The following is a 13,396-nucleotide window of genomic DNA, read 5'->3' as shown; positions in this document are numbered from 1 at the left end:
TCTGCACCACTCCGCTGGGCCTTTCAACTCAAGCACCGCTCCGCTGGGCCCTTCCTCTCAAGCACCGTTCTGCTGGGCACTTCCTCTCAAGCACCGCTCCGCTGGGCACTTCCTCTCAAGCACCGCTCCGCTGGGCCCTTCAACTCAAGCACCGCTCCGCTGGGCCCTTCCTCTCAAGCACCGCCCCGCTGGGCCCTTCAACTCATGCACTGCTCCGCTGGGCACCGCCGTCTCTGCACCGCTCCGCTGGGCCCTTCAACTCAAGCACCGCTCCGCTGGGCCCTTCCTCTCAAGCACCGCTCCGCTGGGCCCTTCAACTCATGCACCGCTCCGCTGGGCACCGCCGTCTCTGCACCGCTCCGCTGGGCCCTTCAACTCAAGCACCGCTCCGCTGGGCCCTTCAACTCAAGCACCATTCCGCTGGGCCCTTCCTCTCAAGCACCGCTCCGCTGGGCCCTTCAACTCATGCACCGCTCCGCTGGGCACCGCCGTCTCTGCACCGCTCCGCTGGGCCCTTCAACTCAAGCACCGCTGACACATTGGCAGAAGGGGCAGGCCCGGATCAGTGTCGGACAGGGCTGCACGATACACTCTGGGCACCAAGACTCCTCCAGTACCGCTGGAGTCTGTCATCCACTTGTGAGACTGTGGCTTTGCACTCCCCAGGATGGCACAGTGGGCAAGCCACCCACTGTAGGGACTTGTGAGACTGTGGCTTTGCACTCCCCAGGATGGCACAGTGGGCAAGCCACCCACTGTAGGGACTTGAGAGACTGTGGCTTTGCACTCCCCAGGATGGCACAGTGGGCAAGCCACCCACTGTAGGGACTTGAGAGACTGTGGCTTTGCACTCCCCAGGATGGCACAGTGGGCAAGCCACCCACTGTAGGGACTTGAGAGACTGTGGCTTTGCACTCCCCAGGATTGAACAGTGGGCAAGCCACCCACTGTAGGGACTTGTGAGACTGTGGCTTGGCACTCCCCAGGATGGCACAGTGGGCAAGCCACCCACTGTAGGGACTTGAGAGACTGTGGCTTTGCACTCCCCAGGATTGAACAGTGGCCATAGAGGCCCCTCGTGGATCTGGCGTCGTGGACTCATGTGGCTGAGGTGCCCCCCCTTCCCTTCCCCCTGAGGTGCCTGTAGTTTTCCTATCTGATGCCCCTGCAGTGTTCTCTCCAATGGATTCGGGTCTCATGTGTGGGCTTTGCCCATGTGTTGAGGACCATTGGCCCACGTACAATGACAGAAAGCCAATTTTGACGGAACAATTTACATATGTGTATATAGTTATGGGATGTTCGACTTACTTATTAATTAGCCTTACAATATATTTGAATTCCAATAACATATTATTTTGTCTTTGCATTCTTCCGGGGGGTTTGGGTGGTGTCACTCTGAGTTGTTGCTCTGCATTGGTGTGTAGGTAGTTGGGTGGGGGGGGGTGTTGCGTATGTGTGTGCCCGTATTCTTTTCTCCTCCCCCCTCCCCTGTGTCGTAGGTGCAGTACTCACCGTTGTCTTCTGCGCCGGCGTTCGTGCTCCTGGTAGAGGAGCAGGTAGACAATTGCTGGTAGGATGTGTAGTTCTGGTTCCATGCTGTCCAGATTCCTCGTGGAGGGGTTGGAATGACCCCCTTTGTGTCTGTTCCTTCCCAAATGGTTCAATAGGGCAATAGTATCTGCTGTACAGTCACTTTCTGTCTTGGATGCGATTAACAAATCATCAATGTACTGTACCAGGGTTGATTCAAATGGTAATTCCAACGATTCCAAATCTTTCTTTAGAATCTGATTGAAAATTGATGGTGACTCCGAAAACCCTTGAGGAATTCGACACCAAATGTAGACCCTGTTCAGGAATTTGAAACAAAAGAGAAATTGGCTGTCCTCATAAAGAGGCACAGAAAAGAATGCTTGTGACAAGTCGATGACTGAGAACCACTCAGCATCACAGGGAACTTGAAACATTATCACAGCTGGATTTGGCACTACGGGACAACATTTGACTATTATGTCATTTATCTTCCTCAAATCCTGAACAGTCCAGACCTTTCCACTCGGTTTTATCAGTCCCATAATAGGTGAATTACATGGACTGCTTAACACTTCTTTTAGTACTCCCTGTTTTACAACCTCATCAATAAGTTGGGGGACTTTCATGAGGGTGTCTTGCGCCATATGGTATTTTGGGGTCTGCTGAAAAGTTACATTGGGTTTTACAGTCACTTTCACTGGTTCTACTCCTTTGACCAATCCTACTTCTTTCCCTGTCATATCCCACACTTCCTTTCCGACTGTTTCCTGTAACTCAGCAGGAATATCTGCTTCAGTAAGCATTGGGTAAAGAGTAATCAGGGGATACTCTTCATCGACAGTTTCCACTTCGTCCCCTCCTACACCGTCCTCTTCTTCCCCATCACTGTTTGTCTGAATTTTAATTCCATCATTTGAACACATAATCGAACATCCCAATTTGCACACTAGGTCTCTCCCTAACAGTGATATCGGGCTTGAGTCACACACCACAAATTTATGTGACCCTTGATAGTTACCGATCCTGACTTGCACTGGATCTGTGATTGGGTTCGTCAGGTACCTATTTGCTACTCCCACTACTTGAACTGTTCTCCCTGAAAGTGGCAAATTTGGTACTTCGATGCTCCTAACAGTAGAGCGTGTAGCTCCCGTGTCAACCAAGAATGAAACGCGATGACCCATAACTCTTCCTTCCACAAACGGACCCTTTTGATCAACTTCCTAAGATGCTGCAAGCATACAATTTCCCTCCTCATCTGAACTTTCACTCTCTCATACATCGTTTATTCCATTCTCACTGTGTAACGGGAATTGGTGTACTGTGTCATTTTGGTTCATCACTTGACCCGTGACCTGTTGAGGAAGCATTACCTGTTGCTGATTCATTGGTGCCAAGGGTATTTGCATTTGCTGATTAGGTACCATAGGAGACTGCTGTTGCATTGGCTGCAACTGTGCCATTTGCGCACGGGGCATTTGCACCTGTTGCGGTTGTATGGGTTGTAAACCCTGCATCTGATTTACATTATTCTGAAAATTTGGATTTGGACCTCTCACTTTCGGTCCTCTCATATTGTGAAATGCATTGGCATCATTGTTTTGCTGACCTACACCTTCCTGCACCATCATTGGGCACTCCCGTTTCCAATGCCCGACGATTCCGCACGTGTGACATGGCATCACCTTCTTCATTGCCTGTATACCATTTGGAATCATAACAGTATTTATGTCAGGACCATGATTCACAAAACCTCCTCGACCTCTGCCTCTCATCTGCGGCTGAAACATAACATTTCCCTGCTGTTGCTGCTGCGGCATCTGTTGTTGAAAACCTTGCAAACCTTGCTAACCTTGCAAACCTGTCTGGGCTGCTCTAAGCTGCATCACCATCACCTTTTCTTTAACCTTTTCTATTTTGTCTCAATCTCATCACTGCAGTATTTTGCATAGTTCAACACTTCATTGATCGACTTTGACTGCCAACAAATCAAATGCATTTTAATCATCTGACTGACCTCGGGTCTCAGCCCTTCCACAAATCTGAACACGAAATGGAGCATGTCCTTTGCTTCAATCGTTTCCGTGCCACTATAATTTTTAAATGCTTTCAGCAATCTCTCATAGTACGCATGTATCGACTCTTTAGCCTCTTGTGCTGTTCTGTCAATCCTCTGCCAATCCACATTTTTAGATGCATCTTTTGTTTTCAATTGCTCAATCACCTTATGGTATAGGCTCATTACCGTAGGTGATGGTGCACCTGTGTCCCTGTCCCTTTCTGGTTCACTTGTCGGCCAACCTACAGCCCTTTTACAATCTTCCCATAAATCTGCCGGAACCACAATTTCAAATAAGGTATTCAGGTCTTCCGAAAGACATTTTGCGAGATTCACAAATCTATCTGTTTGTTGATACCATTCGATCGGTTTCTCTCTTAATTTAGGGAAATCATCCGTGAAGGATTGAATATCGCACCTGTGCCATGGTACATGTACAAGTTTTCCCCCTGGGGTCTCTCTCATTGGCAGCATGGTTATCAGATTGTCGTTTTGTTGTGCTTTTTCGTTCCGATCTGAGGTACTTTCCTTCTTTTTGTCCTTTTTCTTAACCCACCTGCTTTCCCACTTATCTAGACATCTCCAGAACTGCACGCTCTGCAGTATCTCCATAAGGTGCGTTTTCATCCCTGCCGATCTCATGTGTTCAAAATCTTTTGTCTCAAAGTGTAACCTGTAACTTTTGCTCAAATGTTTAGTTTTACCTATATCAATTTCGTTTCTGTCTGCAATTTCTTGTAATTTCTTATGTATGCTGCTCACTTCCCTTGTAATCCTAGGGCACAAGTACCTCAGCTCTTCTTCTGTGTATGATTCTAACCTGTTTAGACCCATTGTTCCCTCCACTAGTTCATCTGCCTCCATGCCCAATCTTATTTTATTCAGGTATTCTTCTCCCTTCCCACTGGATGTACTCTGTGGGGAGTTCAGACTGTTGAACCATTGTGTTAGCTGTTGTGCGTTCAGTCCCATCAATGTAGCACTTACATCAACTGCTACTGAAGGTTGCTGTAATGTTTCAGTCTTTGAGGTTAACGGTATTAATAGTGGTGGACTTGACCTCACCACTGTCGACGCAGCACAAATTGGATTTGGACTAAATCCTGACAAGGACCCAGATCCATTTGGCAGTGTTGCTATCGGAGTCATTTCTGGAGTTTTTTCTATGCATCTTCTCCCTGTCTCACTTTTTGTCATTACCCCTTGGTCGCATGCGTTTGAGTTTGCTTGTATGTACAATGGTACTGGCGGACCCACAATGATAGGCAGAGATATTGCATCTGGATTCTGTCTGTTCCCTGAATTCTGTGGCATGTTGATCCCCACATTATGGTTCATTATTGCTGACATTCCTAACTGACCCTCTGTTACTCAAGTGTACCTCGGCACTTCTTGTACCTGTCCTTGAGGCATCAAAAATTGTGTTGATTCAGCTTGAATCAATGTCGGTCTTTGATAACTCTGTCCTCCCTGAGCCACTAAGCCAGAAGTCGTTCCCAAGTTATGCTCATTGCAGCAGTGCATTTGAACCTGCAGCTGATAATCATCGGCAGGTTTCAATTTAGGCACATCAGGATATATTCTCTGAACTTGTGGTATTTGTGGTGAAAAAGGCATATCGGGACCGTTCTGCATTTGTGATATTCTCAAATTCGGTGTTACATTACCCTGTGTTGGTTCTGGAGGGGCAGTACTAATGCTTGAGCCTTTTTCGCTTTCCACATATGGTGGTGGGCGATCATTCAGCAATTGTATAATGAATTCCTCATCGTCTGACTCGTCTGACCTTTTCGAGTTTTTGTTGTTCTCTCTATCTCTAGACTGACCCCTGTTTGTTTTATAAGTAGCTTTTCCTTCCTTCCGTCTCTGCCTCATCAGTAATTGCTGGAAACAATTTAATTCCCTGCAGTACGTCTGATCCCCAAACTTTTTGTGTGCTATCCCATCTAGCATCCGCTAGTGCCTTTTCTACTTTTCTTATTCTTGTCTCAAATTTCTTTTGTTGTTGGTTTCTAGCTATTAACTCCCAGATTGCTAGTGCCTCAAACGGTGCTGTTCTTGGAGGTACTTTCATGTCGTATAGCGCAAATCTTAGATTCTCCAAAACCCTTAGGTCAAACGACCCAGGGATAGGGAACGCTACACTTCCATGCTTCTCTGTCAATTTGCACCATTGCTTTAACCAAAGACATGGTGCTACACCCTTTTCTTCAATAACGATGTAAGCTGGTGTACCCTCATGCGGTGTTTCTTCTCCTACATTTGCTTTAATATAAACATCTCCCCTCATGGCACTCTTAAATGCTTTGAAAAATGTCATCTCTCCGTCTTTTATTTTTCTAAAATAAGTATTCAATAAGTGACTTTAATTCCCGGAATACTCTTCGCTTGCTTTTCCCCACCAATTGCGCTTCACGGACTGCGTCCAGTCCGTGCGTGACCCTTCTCGCCAACCAACCTATCCCAGCGCAGCTCCTAGTGACATCACACTCACAAACTGCGGCTGACAAAGTCCCGCGGCTTGTCCTCCTTCATTCAGCTTCACTCAAAACTAATTTCTGCAATATATCGCGAGCACTAACCAAAAAGAAGAAAACAAATCTGTTGGTTTACTACAGGAAGGGTAATACAATCGTTTCAGAAACCTTAGGGATTTTTCACTAACCTCAGCAGTTATTCCATCTTTCTCGGTTTCCCACTTTCGCAAGCAAAATTTGACCCGCAAACTTTACTCTCAACTGATCAATGAACTATTCTAGCGCGCTTTAGAATTCGTCAAATCTCAAAGTCGAAAATTTTCTTTCATGCCTCAATATTCATACCGACTTGTTGACTACGCCCGATCAACCTACTAAACCGAACAGATTACAACATCAATCAAGTGTCTCATACACTTTTCAACATACTCCGGAGTCTCTTGACCTCGCAGGGCCCGTCTCAACATCAACAACCACGTGGGCAATTTTTCCTGCACAAAGCGCTACACACATGTGAAGTTCGACGACTTCCCTACTCTCACACTTTGGAGTCACACTCCTCTAAAACTTCAACTGGAGTTCGTAACCTCCTAAAATCCTCACAAACTTCTCAATTCATCTGCGGCAATAAGCTATGCAAGCGCAAAAACCCTAACTTCACTCATACCGTCACTAGAAACGCCGAAAACATTCTCACACCTCCATGTCCTCCATTCGCAAGCTGAGATCCCGAAATAGTCATTGGGGACTTAGGGCATCATCATCTCTCCAACTTGTTTTATCAAAGAAAATTCTAACCTAACTCCGTCTATTGCTCGGATGGGGTCCCCAAGGGCGAAACCATCAATCTCTGCTACCATCTACTGTTAACGCGTCCAGCCTTTATAAATTTCCTGTACCTGGACACGTCGGAGGTCGGTGAACCTTTTAGCCGAGTTGTGCTCTCCTCATCCTCGAATAGTCGGGTTATTTAAGCCAATAATCAATAATTGTTGTAACCGATAGCCAATACTCAATTAATAGATCGAAATAACACACTAGGAATCAATAACAGTTGGTATTTCGACGCACTATGACCTTTCAGTCATGAATAACCACACCAGTTTACTAAAAGTTAGTGAATGTATTTCCCTATATTAACAAAGCTATCACAATGTATATCAGTCTCAAAACCAAATGATATATGTATACGAACATTACTAGCTGTCCATAGCGGCGGAAGAAACGCAATCTACGCAAAATCTGAATAATAGTACATTCAGTTATGGCAATACAAATCACTAGTATAAGTAATTGAATTTGACTAATTGCATACATCGGTCAGCATGACAAGATTTCAATTCGACATGGTGCGTCAAGTGCATACCTCGACTAACCTCTAATTAGCATTGGCATGTGGGGCTTCATGCAAAATGAATTTAGTCAACATAAATTTGGAAAACTTTTAGCTTGGGCCCTATCAAAATAGCAGTTGGTACCTAAAAGGAAAAAAAACACAATGCATAATACAATTATCCTTTCATAATTACCAATTACAATCAGCATTCAAGAAAGTCTTCGTCCTTCAGGTACCGGTTCGATCAGCATGGGGCAGAATTTCAAAGGGGCAGAGTTTAAGGGCAAGTTTCCTTGCAGCAACAAGGAGAATGGGGCAAAGTTACTGCATGGGCAAGACGGGGCAATTTAAAGTTAAAGTCTCTAGGGTGAGAATTCTCAAAGTCTCTTTCTCTGTGATAGAGGAAAGGGCATCAAGATGTCGTCTAAGATGGCGTCTGGCATTTGGCTTCAAAGATGGCATCAAGGAAAAATGGCTGACTTCTCTTTGTCCAGTGGGTGTAAGTAAGAAACATTCCAAATTCTGCAGGATCTTCCATTGGAGGGTTCATAGGATGGCTTCAAATTGACCAATGAAAAATGTCTTTCTACTAGTACTCATTTATGCATACATTGTCCTTGGAGCCTTGGAACACAAGTTGCAACATGGCTTGCCAATTATTTTGGTATCTGTACCCTCATTGTCCGCACCTGCAGAGACTGACCTTGCTTTAAAGGGGATGAAACTGGCCTAGTACGAAACCTTGGAGATAAGTGTATTAGTCATCTCTACTGGAAAAATACAACTTTAAGCAAGAATATATGTTACATTAGTTCAAGGAAAAGCCATGCAGTTAGAATTTGAGACCAGGCAACTAGGCCAAAGCCTTTACTAAATTTAAGCTAAGCATAAAACAGTTTCAACAAGAAATCATGGCACACATTTTCAATTATGACGGATTACTACATTTTTTTCAATTCTTCATGATTAATAAAGCTCGTTTATAATGATGGCAAACTACCCCGAGGGCACAATTTCCCTCGTACATTATTTTCTTTACTAAAATCACAATACATTATACGATTTTGGTTACATGATATATGAATATATGTTGGACCCTCTTTTTCTGCGTCATCAGGGTCAGTAGCCATGACAGGTTGGGGTAACCAGAGTTCCCTAATAGCCACACACAGTGCCTCTGGAGTTGACCCATCATATAAGGGATGCTGCTATTCCGCAGGATGTAGGCATCATGCACAGAGCCAGGGAACATAGCATTTACCTGCGAGATGTACTGGTCTGCCAAACATAGCATCTGTACATTCATCGAATGATAACTCTTCTGGTTCCTGTACACCTGTTCACTCCTGTGGGGGGGGACCAGAGCTATATGGGTGCCATCAATAGTACGTATGATGTTGGGGATATGTCCAAGGGCATAGAAGTCACCTTTCACTGTAGCCAAATCCTCCACCTGAGGGAAAATGATGTAGCTCTTTACGTGTTTCAGCAGGGCAGCCAACACTCTGGGCAACACGTTGGAGGCTGAGACATCCCTGATGCCATGGCCACTGTTGTCTGAAAAGACCCACTTGCAAGGAAATGGATCACTGACCGCACCTGCACGTCAGGGGGGATTCCAGTGGGATGGCGGATTGGTGACATCAGGTCTGGCTCCAATTGGGTACATAGTTCCTGGATAGTGGCACGGTCAAACCTGTAGATGATGATTAAATGTCGCTCCTCCATTCTCAACAGGTCCACCAGCGATCACAGAGTCAACAAAATCCCAGGTATGTACCCACAAATACACAGAACACGACACCAAAGACAAAACTCTTCCTGTATGTGTGTCGAGTGTAGGCCTAGGTATGTGTGACACAGTAGTAAATGAAGCCATGTGGGCCCCTGAAATAGCAGCTGCCTGACCTCTAAACTGGGACAATGGGATGTGAGGTATCTGCGCTGGCGTTGTATACCGTCGCAGTAGGCGGTCGTAGACCGCGGGGCAATGCTGCATTGTTTAACATTGGACCCTATGGGTCCCAGGAGCCAATGATGAAGTGCGCCGGCGGTGATGATACGCACCGCCGCGGACGTCACTGCCATTTTCTATCTGTTCAATCACTCGATACCTGATCTCCGACAGGAGAGGACCTACACTGCAAGTGCTGCTGTGACCTCGGTCTGGAAGAGACAATGGCTGCTGCGTCTGGGGAAAGGGCCCCTGCCTTCACTGCTCAGGAGTTGGAGAAGCTAGTCGACGGGGTCCTCCCCCAGTACACGCTACTCTACGGTCCTCCAGACCAACAGGTAAGTACACAGGGAGCACGTTGTATGGGCTATGCCTGGGTGGAGAGGGCTGGTTGTAAGAGGGAAGGGGGCAGAGTTCAGGGAACATGAAGGACTGTGAATGCATGTGCCACATGGCAAGGGTAGGGATGGGGGCCACTCACATCGACGGTGCAGTTGGTAATGACTTCTTTTCTTCCCCTGTGCATGTCATGTAGGTCAGTGCCCACCAGAAGAAGGACATTTGGCGTGCCATTGCCAAGGACGTCCGGACCCTGGGGATCCACCAGAGATGGGGCACCCACTGTCGGAAAAGATGGGAGGACATTCGCCGCTGGAGCAAGAAGACGGCGGAGGCTCAGCTGGGGATGGCATCCCAACGTGGGAGGGGTGCCCGTCGCCCCATGACCCCCCCTGATGTTCCGGATCCTGGCGGTGGCCTACCCGGAGTTGGATGGGCGCTTGAGGGAATCACAGCAGACACAAGGGGGTGAGTACACTCTCATTCTGGGGACTTTGCGCGCAGTTGAGGGGTCTGGGTGTGGGAGGAGGGCTGTGGGTTTCCCTAGGCCAGGGCGACTTACGTAGGCTAGGCCCCTCCGTAATGCAGGCTGTGTGCCACTCCACCCCACCTCAGTAGAGGGTCAAGTACAGGTATACATGCCCCTGTGGCATCCATGTGTGCAGATGTCCACCATAGCCATGTAGGCCATATCCTAGGAATTGCATCTGTAGAGGCCAAGAGCACGGCGTAGTGCAGGGGGCTGCTGTGTCTGTATTGTCCGCCTACGGTAGCAGTAAGCCATGCACTCAACCTGTGTTTCTTCTGTTGTTCCCCCCCCCCCCTTTTGTGCTCTCCCTGTTCTTTTGTGCATCAGCATCATCAGGCAGAGGTACAGTGGCACCGGAGCACGAGGGAGCTGCATCCCACATGGCCATGGAGGGCCACACCACGGACTCAGAATGCACCAGTGGGACGGTGGGCGAGGGGAGCTACACGTCGGTCACCGGATCACCAACCAGCGACACGGACTCGTCCGCCGATGGGAGCTCCCTTGTGGTGGCGGCACCATCTGTGCCCCCCACTTCTACAGGTACAGCCGCCACCTCCCCTACCAGCACCGCCCTCCCAGCAGCCCCTCAGCGTTCACACCGTGCCTGCTCACCCAGGAGGGTGGGCATCACCTTCGCCCCAGGCACCTCAGACCCTGCCCCTGTCACCCCTGTTGCCCTCAGTGAGGAGGCCATTGACCTCCTCAGGTCACTCACTGTTGGGCAGTCTACCATGGTGTAGAAAGGGAGTTGCAAAACACTAATGCATTCCTGGAGGGCATTCATTCTGGTCAGGCTGCCCGTCATCGAACCCTGCAATCTCTGGCCTCAGCACTGATGGCAGCCATTGTCCCTGTGTCTAGCCTCCCCCCTCCCACTTCCTCCACCCAGACCCAATCCCCTGTACCCCAGCCTATCCCAAGCACACCATCAGACAAGCATGCATACACCTCAACACACACAAGTAGCTCAGGCAAACATAGGCACCACACACCCAGTACCACACCCCGCTCACCTGCACTCACCACCCCCACTACCATTTACACGTCCCCTGTGTCCTCTCCCAGTGTGTCTGTGATGCCCCCTACCAAAGTACACAAACGCGGGCACCCACACACCCAACATCCATCCACCTCACGACAGCCTCCAGTACCTGCACCTGCACCCAAAACACCTAAAGTGCCACCTCCTACAATCACCTCCTCTTCCTCCACTCCCAGACCCCCTCCAGCTACCCATCCCAGTGTTCGTCAGAAACTCTCCCTCAGCAACGTTGACTTCTTTGCCCCCACCCCTCCAATTCATAAGTCCTGTAGTAGCGCCTCAGCCAAAAAGACTCCAGTACCAGTGGTGCGTGTTACAGGTGTGTGGAGTGCACCGGCCACCAGGGCAGGCAGTGTGACACGGAGCCAAAGCACTGCCAGTCCACCCCCCATGAAGCATCTCAAGTTGGAAAGTGGCTGACGGGACAGGGTGAAGACTCCTGGTGGCAAAAATGCTCACAAGGGTCCCAGGGGGTTTGCATAGTCAGCTGTGACTCCTCCAAAGGTGGTGAAGTGCCAGAAAAAGTCTGCACAGTCTGGTAAGAGTAGCACGGCGGAGAAGGGCACCATCCTCCCCGGCGGCCGGGACGCCACCGCCAGCACCGTCGTCACTGGCCAGGAGACCACAGCTGGAGTCAGTGACCAGGAGGGCAGCAGTATCGTCACTGGTCAGGGGACCACCGCCGGTGTCAGTGGCCAGGAGGGCAGGAGTATCTTCACTGGTCAGGGGACCACCGCCGGTGTCAGTGCCCAGGAGGGCAGCAGTATTGTCACTGGTCAGGAGACCACGACCGGAGTCAGTGCCCAGAAGGGCAGCAGTATCGTCACTGGTCAGGGGACCACCTCCGGAGTCAGTGCCCAGGAGGGCAGGAGTATCATCACTGGTCAGGAGACCAGCGCCGGAGTCAGTGCCCAGGAGGGCAGCAGTATCGTCACAGTTCAGGGGACCACCGCCGGAGTCAGTGCCCAGGAGGGCAGGAGTATCGTCACTGGTCAGGAGACCACCGCCGGAGTCAGTGCCCAGGAGGGCAGCAGTATCCTCACTGGTCAGGGGCCACCGCCGGAGTCAGTGCCCAGGAGGGCCCCGGCTGCCACAGCCCCACTGGGCAATGAGGGACTGTCATGCCACACACCAATGCACAGGTCAGAGACCGCTGAACAGGGCAAAGCACCGCTGAACAGGGCAAAGCACCGCTGAACAGGGCAGAGCACCGCTGAACAGGGCAAAGCACCACTGAACAGGTCAGAGACCGCCATGGCAAAGCACCACTGAGCAAGGAATTCACCGCCATGGTGAAGACCGCTGAACATGGCAAAGCACCGCTGAACAGGGCAAAGCACCGCTGAACAGGTCAGAGACCGCCATGGCAAAGCACCGCTGAACAAGGAATTCACCGCCATGGTGAAGACCTCGGAACAGGGCAACACTCCGCTGAACAGGGCAAAACACCGCTGAACAAGGAAAACACCACCACATCAAGCATCGTTCTCCCATGTGCAGCTGGGACAGTGACGGAACAGGAACCGTCACAGGAGCCTAATGCAGTCTGGGCACCATTCCCACTCCAGAACCAGTGGAGACATGCATCCACTCCGTCTGTCCTTAACAGGATGAAGCACTCTGGGCACCAGTCTCCCTCCAGAACCAGTGGAGACTGTTATCCACTTGAGAGACTGTGGCTTTGCACTCCCCAGGATGGTACAGTGGACAAGCCACCCACTGTAGAGACTTGAGAGACTGTGGCTTTGCACTCCCCAGGATACATCAATGGGCATGGAGCCCCATCGTGGATCTGGCGTGGTGCTGTAATCCGGCTGAGGTGCCCCCCCTTCCCTTCCCCCTGAGGTGCCTGTTGTATTTCTATCTGATGCCCCTGCAGTGTTCTCTCCGTTTGTGGACAGGTATCTAGTGTTGGCCTCGCCCATGCATTTTTGGGCCAGTGGTGCACAGACATTGATATGTGCATACCTGCACTACTTCTCGTAATGTATATAATTTTGAATGTGTATATATATCTGTATATATTTGGTAACTGTATTTTGATACATTACAATTTTTTAACTGATTTCCTTTTGTCTTTGCATTCTTCCGGGGGGGTTGTGGGTTGTTACTGTGATGTTT

This window comes from Pleurodeles waltl, chromosome 10, assembly GCF_031143425.1.
Source record: "Pleurodeles waltl isolate 20211129_DDA chromosome 10, aPleWal1.hap1.20221129, whole genome shotgun sequence".
NCBI lineage: Eukaryota > Metazoa > Chordata > Amphibia > Caudata > Salamandridae > Pleurodeles > Pleurodeles waltl.
Note: the sequence above shows the minus strand (reverse complement) of the source record.